The sequence below is a fragment of the Aquila chrysaetos genome, chromosome 13 (genome assembly GCF_900496995.4).
Source record: "Aquila chrysaetos chrysaetos chromosome 13, bAquChr1.4, whole genome shotgun sequence".
NCBI lineage: Eukaryota > Metazoa > Chordata > Aves > Accipitriformes > Accipitridae > Aquila > Aquila chrysaetos.
The window spans coordinates 8,017,558-8,030,060 of NC_044016.1; positions in this window are offsets into that span (position 1 = coordinate 8,017,558).

Sequence of the window (12,503 nt, forward strand, 5' to 3'; positions counted from 1 at the left end):
AGCTTACGTCAAAGCTCCGCTCGCCTCCCTGCGCTGAGCAGCACCGGAGGGAAGGGAGCGCCCGGCTGCGGGGTCCCCGGGCAGCCCCGACGCGGGGCACGGCCGCGGCTCCGCTCCACTCCCCCCGGCGCTGCCCCGCTGCTCCCGCTGGCCGCCGCGCAGAGAAGCGCTCCTTCCGCACCGTCGTCCCGCGGGGACTAAAAGAACCCGAAAGGAAACACTAAACGCGTCGCGCTGAAGCACTTGACCCCCGGGCCGGGCCCCGGGGAGGGCCAGGGAGCCGGGGAGCCCGACCCGCGGGGGCAGGTGCCTTCCCGGGGCCCGGCCGCTCCGCGCACCGGCTGGGCAGCGCTGCGCGCCCCGCGCATCCTCCGCGGGCGGAACCAGGAGCACCTGCCTCCGCCCCCAAGGCCGCGCCGTCCCCCGGGGGACAGGGCTGTCCCCTCTCCCCAAAGGCCTCCGCGGGCCTCCCTGCCCGCGCACCTTCCTCGCCGGCGGCCGGGGAGGAGCAGGGCTGCGCGGCCGCGGCGGCCGGGGGGAGGCGGCGGCCCCTCCGCCCCGCGCAAGGAGGGAGAAGGCTGCAGGAAACCCGGGGCTCTCTGCAGTCCAGGTCATCTCCTGTTTTTTGAGAGGTTCCAACTCGGACTAAATGAGCGGATGTGCCTGCGAGATTTGTCCCAAAATAGAAGCGGCTTTAGTATTTTAGGATACAGCAGAAATCCTTATTTCTTCCGGAGAAAAACTTCATAATGAGCGCGAGCACTTCCCTTTTCAATATTTGTGCAACTTTATCTCGACCAGCAAGTTGCTTTGGTGACGCAAATCCGCCCTTGTGTATTGCAACTACAAAAATAAATGCAAGGAAATCAATTCCCTTCTAGCAATGAAAACATAAATATACAGCTGCGACTTTCCCCTTTAATCTTGCTTTCCGAGGGACTCGAGAAGGAGGCGAATGAACTGTGCAGGCAGGAGCGATGCTTTTTTTTTGTTAGGGAATGGAGTCTCGAAGGACTTTTTTTTTTTTTTTTTCCCCGAGGCCGACAAAGGAGGTGGGAAAAAAAAAAATTATTCAAGTTCTTACGAGGGGAAAATAGAAAGGCTAACCCCGAGGCGCTCCAGCTCCCCGTCCCCACTCGCGGGCACCGGCCCGGGAGCATCCCGGGAAAGGCCGGGCCCTGCCTGCCTGCGCCCCACGGGGCGGACGGGCCCCTCTTTCGGCTATGCCCGTCCCTTCGAGCAGAAGCCCGCCGGGGTACTCGCAGCCAGAGCCCCCCGGCTGCCTTCCCCAGGAGCCCGGCCGGCAGCAAGCCCCGAGGAGTGCCCGTCCCCGATGCGGGCTGTTCATCCGCCGCACAGCAACACATCATCCCCCCCGCTCCCCGCGGGGGGCTCGGGCTCTCCCCTGCACTGCAAGCCGCGCTCGGCGCTCTCGCCGGGGGGGGCGAGCCGGGTGCCCCCCTCCGAGCCCGCCCGGGGTGCTGCCCGAGCGGCTTCCCGGCCCTCCGCCAGCGCGACCGGGCGCTGGGCGCCTTGCGCCTCGGCTGATACGTGTCCTGGTTATGCCCAGATCCGTATATATAGAGACATATATATGTAATGTATAAAAATCAAGATTTAAAAAATCCTACGCTCTCGGAGTACTTTTAAAAACAACTCTCCAAACCGCGTTGCAAACCCTCCCGGGAGATGGTTTGCTGGGGCGGCGTTACCTGGGTGGCTGCCGTGCCCGCCCGCGGGGTCGGTCCCGCCGAGCCGCCCTGCCCCGCGGCCCGCCCTGCGCAGCGCCGAGCACCCGGCGGGCCCCGGCCCCGGGCCCCGGCCCGGTCCCAAAGCCCGTTCTCTGTCGCCACCTGCCGAACGGGCCGGGGCCGGGCTCCCGGGTCCCTGCGAGCAGGGAGCACGCAAATCTGGGGAGCCAAGGGCAAAAAATAAAAGGTAGGGCTACACCCGCCCAAAGCTGCGTGGTTGCAGGGTGGGCAGGAGCGTTTTGCAGATGGCCGGGGGTCGGGGTGAGGGGGGAGTCTGCCGGTGCTCCCCCAGCACCGCCCCGGGAAACCGGGAGCGCTGCAGCGGGGCCGCCAAATCCGACCGCAGGGCGAGCTCCCCCCCCCGCGGGGATCCGCAGCTGGAGGCAGGCCACAGGCGTGCGCCGCAAGGCTGGCTCGGCTTCCCTCAGCTGATCAACAGTTTGTTATCTGAAATGCTCAAGAGAAGCGCAGGCGCTGCAGGCAGGAACTGCCCAGAACCACAAGCGAATGAAGTGACTGAGCGGGTCGGCTCCTTGACGTTTCCTTTCTATTGTTTCATGGTTATTTAGTTGACTACCTGTGTCAGTAAGTAACGACTAATGTTATGTCATTTGCTGAGCCTACGTGGAAGGCGCCTGAAAACAGGCAGGCTCTGGGTTTCCGTGCGGTAGGGCAGGATTTCAAGTCTCCTGTGGGTTCATTTGCACTGGTATTTCAGGTTGGGTCAGGGTGTGCTTTTAGGGGGGAAATGACCTGATCCTGATCACTTGCAGCTTTGCATCACAGAGAGGTCTCGGGGTGCACAAGCAGGTATCCTGGATGGAAATTGAGTCCACAGGGCATGCTAAAATCGCTCTGAAGCAAAATCCCTCTGAAATGTCTAAGTTGTCGTTGTCTGAAAACTCCAGGGGGGTTTCTGCATGTGAGCAGTCCCGAGAATTGTCCACACGTTACAGCAGAATAGGTCCTGCTGAATAGGTCCATATGTTAGAGCGGATCAAACCCTGAGGCTCCCAGCTCCAGGGACAATACACCAGCCATTGAGCTGGAGACTTGTTCGCACGCTCGCACGTTTGCGCTCTGTGTCTTTCTTTCAACTGCTGGTCTGATGAAATACATTAGATGACGTGAAGCTGACGGGTTTCAAGCGGAGAGAATTTTTGCGTTCTCCCAAATGCTGTGCAGTCCCCCAAGTCCCTTCAGACAGAGGGGGGACCTGAAAACACTGATTGCCCCCTCTGCCCCTGAGTGCCTGGCTCAGAGATCTGGGATGTAGGAAGGCACTGCATCTTTCCACAGCCATGTTTACAGAGAACGGGGTGACCTTTCCTTCCTTTTATTCCCCCCCCCCCCTTTTTTTTTTCCCTTTTCCTTTTTTTGCATGAAAAGCTGCAGATACATAAATCTTAAAGAAGGGTCAGGGTAATAAATAGCAGTTGGAAAGAAGCGCCTCTCTGCAGCCCCAGGAAAGGGGGCTGCGTTCTGAGGAGCAGCAGGGTCAGGACGGTCCCTTCCTCAGGGTTTCCTATGGCTTAGAGCAGGCAGGTCCCCTGCCCGCTGTGGTGGCTTTCGTGAAGCCCATTTTCAGGTATCTGATGTTGTGCCGGGCACTGTGAGCCTGCAATGCCGTAAGGGTTTAAGCGGCTCAAAGTTGAAGTGCAAGTCTCCCACACTCACCCCATCCCTGCCTGCCTGTTCCTATCCCCAGGAATGTCAAACTGTAGAAAATGAACTCTGCTGGTAAGAAAAGTTTTTTTGCTGTCATAGTTCCCCAAACTAACTTCTTTATCATGTGGCTAGCCAGGGTGAGGGAGCTGGGGGAAACATGCATTTGGGAAAGGGGGGGTGGCAGAACTGCTGCGACCCTCTTCTAGTCTGCTCTAACCTCTCACCAGGTCACCCGTTAATTTAAGTGCTGCCTCTTGGAGCTGCTTTCTGCAGTCCAAAATGGGTCCTTCTCGCATGGAGAGGCCCCTAGTTTGCTTTCATTTCCATCGGCATCACTGATTTCATAGGTTACTCCACCTTTACACTGCGGTCGGACCGTAATCTGCTTGCAGAGGGAGTTATCCCAGGCTAGCTGCGATTTTCCAGGCCACACCAACAGAGAGGTCTGCAGAGAGCTGGTCTGCAATTAACCCCTCGGTAGCTGATTAAAGGTGACGTGACGTGCAGAAGCGCTGACCTCCTGCTCTAGCGTGCAACCGCCAATGAGAGAAGCATTTGTGTGCACACACCAGATTTAGTTTGCACAGTGCATAGCAACTGAAAACAACCATCATTGCATAAAATGAAGGTGACTCAACTCTCAGCACCGAAAGGCCATCCATGGGCATCTCCTAAATCTGACAGGAGAGTATAATATTACACCCGTTTTCAGCTGAGACCCAAAGGGGCAGCTCCTTAACGGAGGCAAACTACTACTCTTGAGGGCAGGCTCAAGGTGTCTTAGTTCAAGTTGCGTAGGTAGGTGCAAGTACAGATGGAAATCGAACGGGAGATGTTTTATTCCCATAGTGGGTCATCACCCCTACGATTTTGTCAGAGCCACCCCGCCTATTTCCATAAACATAAGCTGATGCTTTAGGCCCACTGCCCCTCCAGCAGCAGTACATTAAAGGCACTGCGCAGGAAAGCCGTTCAATACCGAAGAAGGAAATACTAATAACTGCCTAATAAAAGTTTTAGTAAGAAACAGTTTCCTCCTTCTTGCCAACAGCGGTCAAAAATGTGGGGAAGCTGGAAATAAAGCTATCAGAATGCAGTCGCATAAAAGGCAAAATCAACCCCTGAAGGAAGTAACATTTCTAGAAGAAAATTACTCTGTAAAACTCATCTGGATTTAAGAACAGTTATTGTTTTTCTTCCAACCCTCCTTTCATGTTCTAAGTGGACTTAAATGCAGTAGGTACGCATCAGTTCAGCTTTAAAACCAGCTCTTTCCTTGCTATTAGCATATATAAAATCCCAGCAGAATAATGCCATCGCGGCCCTTAAAAAAAAATCCCATTTTAACCTTTTTTGCCCAAGGGAGATGCTTTCTGGTGGATGCCAAATGGAAGTGCCAGCCAGGGAAGTTTTACAGTCCCATAAACAAGCATGCCAGACTGTACAGCATGTACATAGCACCCTCCGGAACTGCTTCCCTCACTGGAACTGAACCTGCCCTAAATAAAGTCCAGCCGTCGCTCCTTGGCTCCACGGGCAGCTCACGGCTTCCCCGTGCCAGGCTCCACCAGGTCCTGAAAGACCCAGGTTCCCTCCCTGTGAAACACCCGGGAGAGTGGGGAGTTGCTCTCGGAACTGAGCATAAGATATCCCCTTCCCAGCTGCGGGTCTGGGATGCTGCCTACAGCAATAGCCATTCCTCCGTGCCTTCGGCAAATGGAAACAAAAACAGGAGGCGCAGTCAAAGGAGCAGCGCAGCACACAGGGGAAGTAATTTCCTACTGATACCTCTAACACATCATTTTATATCTCGATGCCTGGGATCTGGTTACCTTTATCTTAGCCAAAAGACTGTAGCGGTCATAAAATGTATTTTGCTTTTATTTCTTCTCGAAAACTTCATCATGAGATTTTTATTATCTGTCCTACAACAGTGAATTCCAAAGGTTCATTATCTCCCATGCCTGCCTTCACTGTCCTGTCATTTTTTTTCCCTAATTTCTCAGGTTCTTGAGGCATCCGTTCGTCCTGGAATTTTGAAATGGAGAGAAAAAAGGCGAGGCTGACCAGTTTTTCCTTTCATTTGTCACTGTGTCTAACCCAAATGTCTACCCTTACCCCCCTAGATGTATAAACTCTTTTCTAAGCCAAGACATTCTCTTTTTCCCAGCTAAGCAATCCATTTCATTCTGAGGCCACGCCAAATGCTAATACGAATCTCAACACATTTCAAGTCTCAGCCTAACTTTGCAAGGAATAGACATTGAAGACGATCTCATCACTGCAATCTTTCCCAAACGCTAACGAAGTAGCACCCTCTAGCGCAAGCTAACAATAAAATCCTCAATAACAACAACCCTCCTGGGTGAAATTCAGTCTTGGTGCATCGCCACTGGAACCGCTGGGGATGAGCTCAACCACAAGGCTTTTCCCTTCTGCGCTCTGAAGCTTTCCCAGATTTCCTCCCTGGGACCCCCATGGATGGTTTGGGCACCGTTCGGATGCTGAACGTTGCCCAGGTCTCCGGCAGATCCAGGCAGCAGCATCGCCCGCAGCCGGGCAGCACGGACGACTCGCCATCGTGCCATGCTGCTTTCGTTTCTATGGGATGCTCCTGCCTGAGAAAGCCTGGAGGTAAGAAATGTTCGTTGCCAGGAGTCTGCCTCGTATCTTGGGTGTTTTGAGACCTGCGAGAGGGAGCCTACCTGGTTTGAAAGGACCGGGGAGGCAAAAGGGAGGGCGAAAAAGGGGTCGGCTGAAGCAGGGAGGGGGCTGAGCCTAGGGCTGGGCTGTGGGAAGCAGGGCTGGGCTGTGGAGGGGGGACCGGGACTTTGGCACAGAGAAAGGCGCTGGTTTCTGGGAGAGTTGGGGACCAACTGGGTGTGAAAGCTGAGGCTGAGGGCGACGCGGTGTTGTATGGTTGTCCGGTGCACTTTTCTTTCATTACGAGCAATTTCCATAGGTTTCATCGGTTTTATTGTTGTTAGGAGGAAGGAGAACAAGAAAACGACACAATTTTGGCAGACCCTGAGCAGGGGGTGACCTGCGGGGTGAGTGAGGGGGAGCAGGGTCATTCCTGGATGCCATCGGCCACAACACAGAGGCAAGTTAGCTGTGTCGTGTCCCGCACAAAATCCCATCGCCCGAGCACACATCTAGGGATTTTATAAAAACACAGAGCTCCCCTCTCACGCTCTAAAAATAACAGCGAGTAAATGGCTACTCGAGATTTCGTAAAAATTAAAAAAAAACATACCTGCTTAACCAGAGGTGGAAATTTTGTCTAACATTTCAAGGCTAGACCTTCCATTCATTAAGAGCTAGAAGGGAGCTGCAGCGCTTAGGCCGGGCAAGGGGAATAAATCCCTCAGAGTCACACCAAGGTGACGCTGGGGTTCGGGAGCCAGCGTGTGCCCGCACAAACACGGGGTGAGCGTTCGCCCTGGGCACATGCGGCTCCTTACAGGGCAAATACCAAAGCCAGAGCCCTGGGGAAAGCAGGCGAGGCACCAGAGCTAATGAGCTCTGCAGCGGTTTCATCGATCTCTAATGCTTCTGCTTTTTCATGTGCCGGGCACACTGTGAGTCCAGCTGTGGCTTCAGCACTAAAGGGAAATGTAGGGTGTGATGCTTTTTTCTCAAGACATGATAAATAATGGCCGGGGCTGGGATTTGTTTTCGGGGAGTGCTATTTTTAGGTCGACGACGAGGAGTTCCAGGGTGAGGTTGGACCGTGCGGGTAAGGGGGTGGAGGTGGTCTGAAGTCACCCCAGCGCTCTCCAAATGTGAGGCTGCGCGAGGGAGGAAGCGGGGCGGGGGGGGGAGGGAGGCCGGACCCCTTCCCTCGCCCAGCCCGGGCAGCCGCAGGGGCCTGCGGGAAACAGGGCAGCAGCGCTTTTGCCCCCCCCGGGCCGTAGCGATGCTTCAATTTTCTGGAGCAGCCCTTCGCCCCCATCCCCATTCCCTACCACCTCTGGGGGTCTCTGCATCGCGGCTGGATACGGCCCTGCCGGGCTGGGAAGGGGATATCTTACGACACATGAAAAGCCGTAGCGCTGGAGAGAAGAAAGGGTTCTCTACCTTCGCCGTCTCCACACTGTATTTTATTATTCTCTTCAAATGAAGCAAACATCATTATTTCCCGTTAGGTGTTCCTGGTGCAAGAGCAGTTCATTGAAAAATGGTTCTTTAATGCTAATGGGAATTATATTCCTAGCGTGATTTATATTAATAAGGCATGTGCAGTTCCTTAGTACATTCAGACCCAGATGGGAAATGGGATTTTTTTTCTTTTTTTTGTCCTTCCACACAACATCTGATGAAGTGCTCCAAGCATACAATTTAACAAGCTATTCTCCTCTGGCCTTACAGATGAAAAATAGTCCGTTGTGTCAACTCCTCAGATGCCTATTTTTACACCTTCTGTTTGTTCTTAGTTTGACGTTGTTAATCACGGTCCCACCAAAGCCCCATTGTTCAGCTCTTCAAGAAGAATGTTGTTATATTGACTGTTTGTGCGTCAGCCCAGCTCTCTCTGGAGCTGCACTTGGATGAAATTAGATAATTTCCATTAGGAGAACAGGCATTATTAGTCCCCAATGCCAAATTGAAAAGAGAGCCAAGATTACTATTTCTGGCCGTGTTCACCTCAGGAAGGAACCTTCTCAGCTTTAATGGGATTTTGCTATTGTTGGTTGCCTTCTGTTTGACACCGGGCCAGCAGGGTTGAAAATTGTTTAGAAAGCTGCATGAAATATAATAGAGCCCAAGCCATTTGCTGCAGCACATTCCAGCGTGATGTTTATTTTGGAAAAAAAAAAAAAAAAAAAAAAAAAGGGAAAAAAATTATTGTCCTTGGCAGAAAAAAAAAAAATCCCACTAACTTGACTCTCAGAACATATGCTTCTTGTTGCTGTTGTGCTTTCAAAACACGCTGCCAGGATTGGTGAGTTATGTACAGAAGTGCTAAATCTAATACTATTTGTAATGATCTACAGGATTTGTAGAAGCAGATTACAGGCACAGGCGGCAACTTTATGACAGGAAAAGAAGGCGAGAGATGATACCAGGTCAGGTCCAAAGGAAGAAGTCAAGTGCCACATTTGTCAATAAAATGTGCATCTTCACGTTCGGCGGCTCAGTTTTCCCATCTGTAAAATGGGGTCGAGCACAGATCTCTACCACCCGCAGAAATTAGGAGGACGTGTGCTCCCCGGACTTTGCCTCTGAGGGTGCTGGGGGTCTTCTGAGCCAGGCTCAGCCCCTCCACGGCCCCAGGGCCAGAGCCCTGCCAGTCCCACCGCCTGCCGTCCCGCGGCAGTGGCCGGGCTCTGCTGTTGCTGTTATCGTTTGGAGAGCAGCTCTCCTTTCTCCCCTTTGTCGTGCCCTTCACCGTCACCTCACCCGAACACCTTGCCTGCATCTCACGATGCTAATCCTTGACACCCAGCATGAGAGTGGGGATGGTGGGCTGAACTCTTGCTCAGCCCTGAATTCCCCACAGGTCTCTTTCTGCTCCATATAGTACTGTTTTGTTCTCTGAATGCCGTCTTAAAGTAATTATTAATGAAAGCAGAGTTGACTTTGGAGCGAAAGTTTCCGGTTCCTCGGCATTTCCAACATGTAAGCTATCTAAGGGTAGTGAAATGCAGGACATTTTTTGGATGAGATCAGAATCCAAAAACACATTTTCTCTCCAGGCCCCTTCAGAGCCAGACCCACCTTTACCGCACTTTGCCTCTTGTCTATTCAAGCTCGTAAGAAGCCGAGCAAATACAACAAAAGTTACCCATCTTTAGAAAAATAAATAGAGCAAGCAATCTTCAAAGCCTTCAGATGAGGATCCACGCAACAACGCTGGTGTTATCCCTGGGCAATAAACCAGAGCACTCCTTTGTTTATATAACCTAGTGTTTACTTCTGTTTTAACCAACAAACATTGACTGATTGCATAGCCTTGGCTTGAAACCATCTGCCAAATAATTAAAAATACAATTAGGCTAAAAGAAAAAAAAACCCAGCAGATGCCAGCCAACACATTTCCTTCACACAAAGCTGCCACCCGCCTGCACGGAGCTGCTCCAAGTCAGCCAGAGCAAAGCAGTGATTGCTCCCAGCAAAACCAACACCCGAACCTCTACCGAGACCCGAAGCATCGGCCACCCCCAGTGCCTGCCCCTGTGGAGGCTCTCGTGGAGCTGAGCTGGCGGGTGCAGTTCAAATTTGGCAGGTCCTGGGTGGGGATGACCCCTTACCACGCTTGCTCATCTGCCAGCTCAGCTATCCAGTGGCGCTGGCATTTTTAGGAGAGGTCAGGTCTGAAGCTGACCCCAGGTTGTCCCTGCTCAGAGCATCCTTTGGCACCCGCCTGACACGGGAGAGGTTTTGGGGCAAGCTGTGGGAGAAGACGGTTGCCCCTTCACTACAAGGTTTGGCAGCCAGGCTCCCCCAGGAGGTTTCCTCGGCCTCTTTCTCTCCTCACTGCCCCGAGCCGCGGGAAAGCGCTACGCCCCCACACCGGTCACCCACTGGTTTTGCAGCCCAGTAGAAAACAAACCGGTCCCAGTGTGACCTGTCGTGGAAAGTCACCGCCGGCAGCTTGCAGGGGCACATGTGTCCCCCCAGATCCCATCCTAATTGCCACCCCTGGCAGCTGCAGGCAGTGAGGCCCTTGGTATTTGGACACCTCAGGATGAAGTTTATGGGTCCCAGATGGAAGTGTCCAGACAATGCTAAGGTCCCCACTTTCACCCCTCAATAAACTCTGGAGCTCACTCAATGAGTGAAATGTTCAGAAACTGTAGATTACACAGAAAATAATCTGTGTTTACAAGGCTGGGGGAGCTCATCTGCACGCTGGCTATCTCTTCACATAGAGCATTTGTCTTCTCACCGACCTTTTTATTTTTTTCCTCTTCATGCTGTGAAATGTTCATTGTCTCCCGCCAAGGAAAGTTTGATAAGGATCTTGCTGAGAGTGGCTTTTAGGAAAACCCATTGCTCCGAAAAGGAACCAACCATTGTAGAGCCAGCACTTCAAAGTTATAGCAGTATCTTGTTTTTTTGTACCAAATAAATAAATAAAATGAAGATGAACAATGTGTTTCCATTTAAGGAGGAGTGTGGGAAAATCCAGGTCTCATCAGAGTGGGAAGCGGAGTGGTATATGCTGACTAAGAGACTGGAAATAGCGTGGCTGTCAATTGAAGGAATTCAGGGTTGAATAATCACATCAAGCAGTCAACATCAGATGGGAACCGTGGCCCCAAACCTGTTCATTCGAACTCGTCAGGATTCACATGAGAAAACACACATTGGCTCCACATGTCGCCTGTGGTCTCAGGGGAAGCTCAGGGCCATCCCTGCTGCCGAGCAGGCACAAGCGTGCACCCGCCCAGACACCCACCACAGCGCTACGTTTCCACCGCGGGAGGTCATGCAGGTTGTACCTGCCACCCTATGTTGCAACCGAAGTTGGTGCCAGCCCTTGCAAAACCCCTCTCCGTGGCTTCAGACACCTCTGTGTGGCAGCTCGCTGCCTTGCTGTTCAACCTAATCGTCCCCGCAGCACTTCTGTTTGTATTTGGGACCAAGGCTCTGGATTGCAGAGGGACTGCAAGTCGCTACCTTTGCCTTCACTAAAGGCATTTTCCACTCTTCACCTGGCATCGGTCAACATGCGCCCAGCCTCAGTCGGATGCTTCAGGTCTAAGAAAAGTGCAGGTTGTGTCCAGCATGACCCATCATTAGGATGGCAGTGATGATGGGATGCTAATCCTTGGCTGTTCCCCCTTCTTGCATTTGCACCCCAGGGTGGGGGTGGTTCAGCTGCAGGCGATGGGGACCTGTGCCATGGCCCCATCCTGCACCGCCAGTGCCCCCAGTTCAGCCCAGCCATCAGGGATGGTCCAAGTGTCCTTCAGTGTTTTCTTTTATGGATAATTACCCCTTTTTTTTTTTTCTTAGCTGATGAGGAAGGGAGAAAAGAGCAGGAGAGATCCCATCCTTTGGTGCTGTGGGACTTGGTGCTGTTTTAATAATAATAACAACAAAATATTGAAAAGGAAAAAAAAATGCAGTATATCAGCATGTTTTTAAGGTTGGTGGGAAAAAAAAGACCTTCTAGTCCCAGTGGTATCAGCTAGGAAAACGTCCATTGGATTCTAGTTCTTGAAAAAAAAATATCTGAGTCATGCAGAAAGTGCTCGGCTTGGGTAATATGTGGTTACTGGAGCGCTCGGCGAGGGGGAAGGGAAACAAGCACCCAACCCAAAGCCTCATCCTGGCCTTACGAAAATTAACACATCTGTGAAGATGTGTTCTCTAATGAGGAGGGTGCTGCTTGCCCAGAGGGAGAAGGAAGAAGAGGGGGAGGAGAGGGAGGGATGGTTTGCTTCTATCTCACTCCAAACTTGCTAAACTCAGCCCTTCGTTTGCTAAAGAACTAGAAATCACACTCCACCTGGCAAGGTAATTTTTCCCCTAGTCATCAAAGGCTGGAAAATGGGTGTCTGCGCTGCAGGAATTTTTCTGAATAGGTGACGACAGTTTACAACTTTATTCCTTTTTCCACTATTGAATGGAAATTTAAGTGAGTCCTTCAATCTGTAGCCACAAGAAAGCCCGCTTTCCAAAGGTGGGATCAGGCAGAAACGCTCCATACCTGCGGGGAGAGGGTGCTAAGTACATATATGTTCACATACACATATGCATGCATGGGCAAAGGCCAGCACCGCACCGGAGAGCCCAGAGCCCCGCACAGACACTTTGCTTGGAGGATGGAGCCGAGGCGATGAAAGGGGAGGAATGGATTCAGGTATGTCACTCTTTTCCAGAAAGGAGCTGCTTTGAAGGCAGGGAAAAACCCAGAGAGACAGAGCAGGGGAGGAGGGATCTGTCCACCTTACCAGTTCGACTGGATTACAGCAGCTCCCCGCTGTGGATTGCATGCTGCTCTCTTGCCGTGGCTCTGCAGTGGCAGGCTCTGCCTCTCCCACCTCTGGCTGAAATGACAGTAACGGCAGGAGCAATTTCTCCTCTTGGAGATGCTCTGGAGAAGGCACCCACCACCTCGCTCCAGGGAGC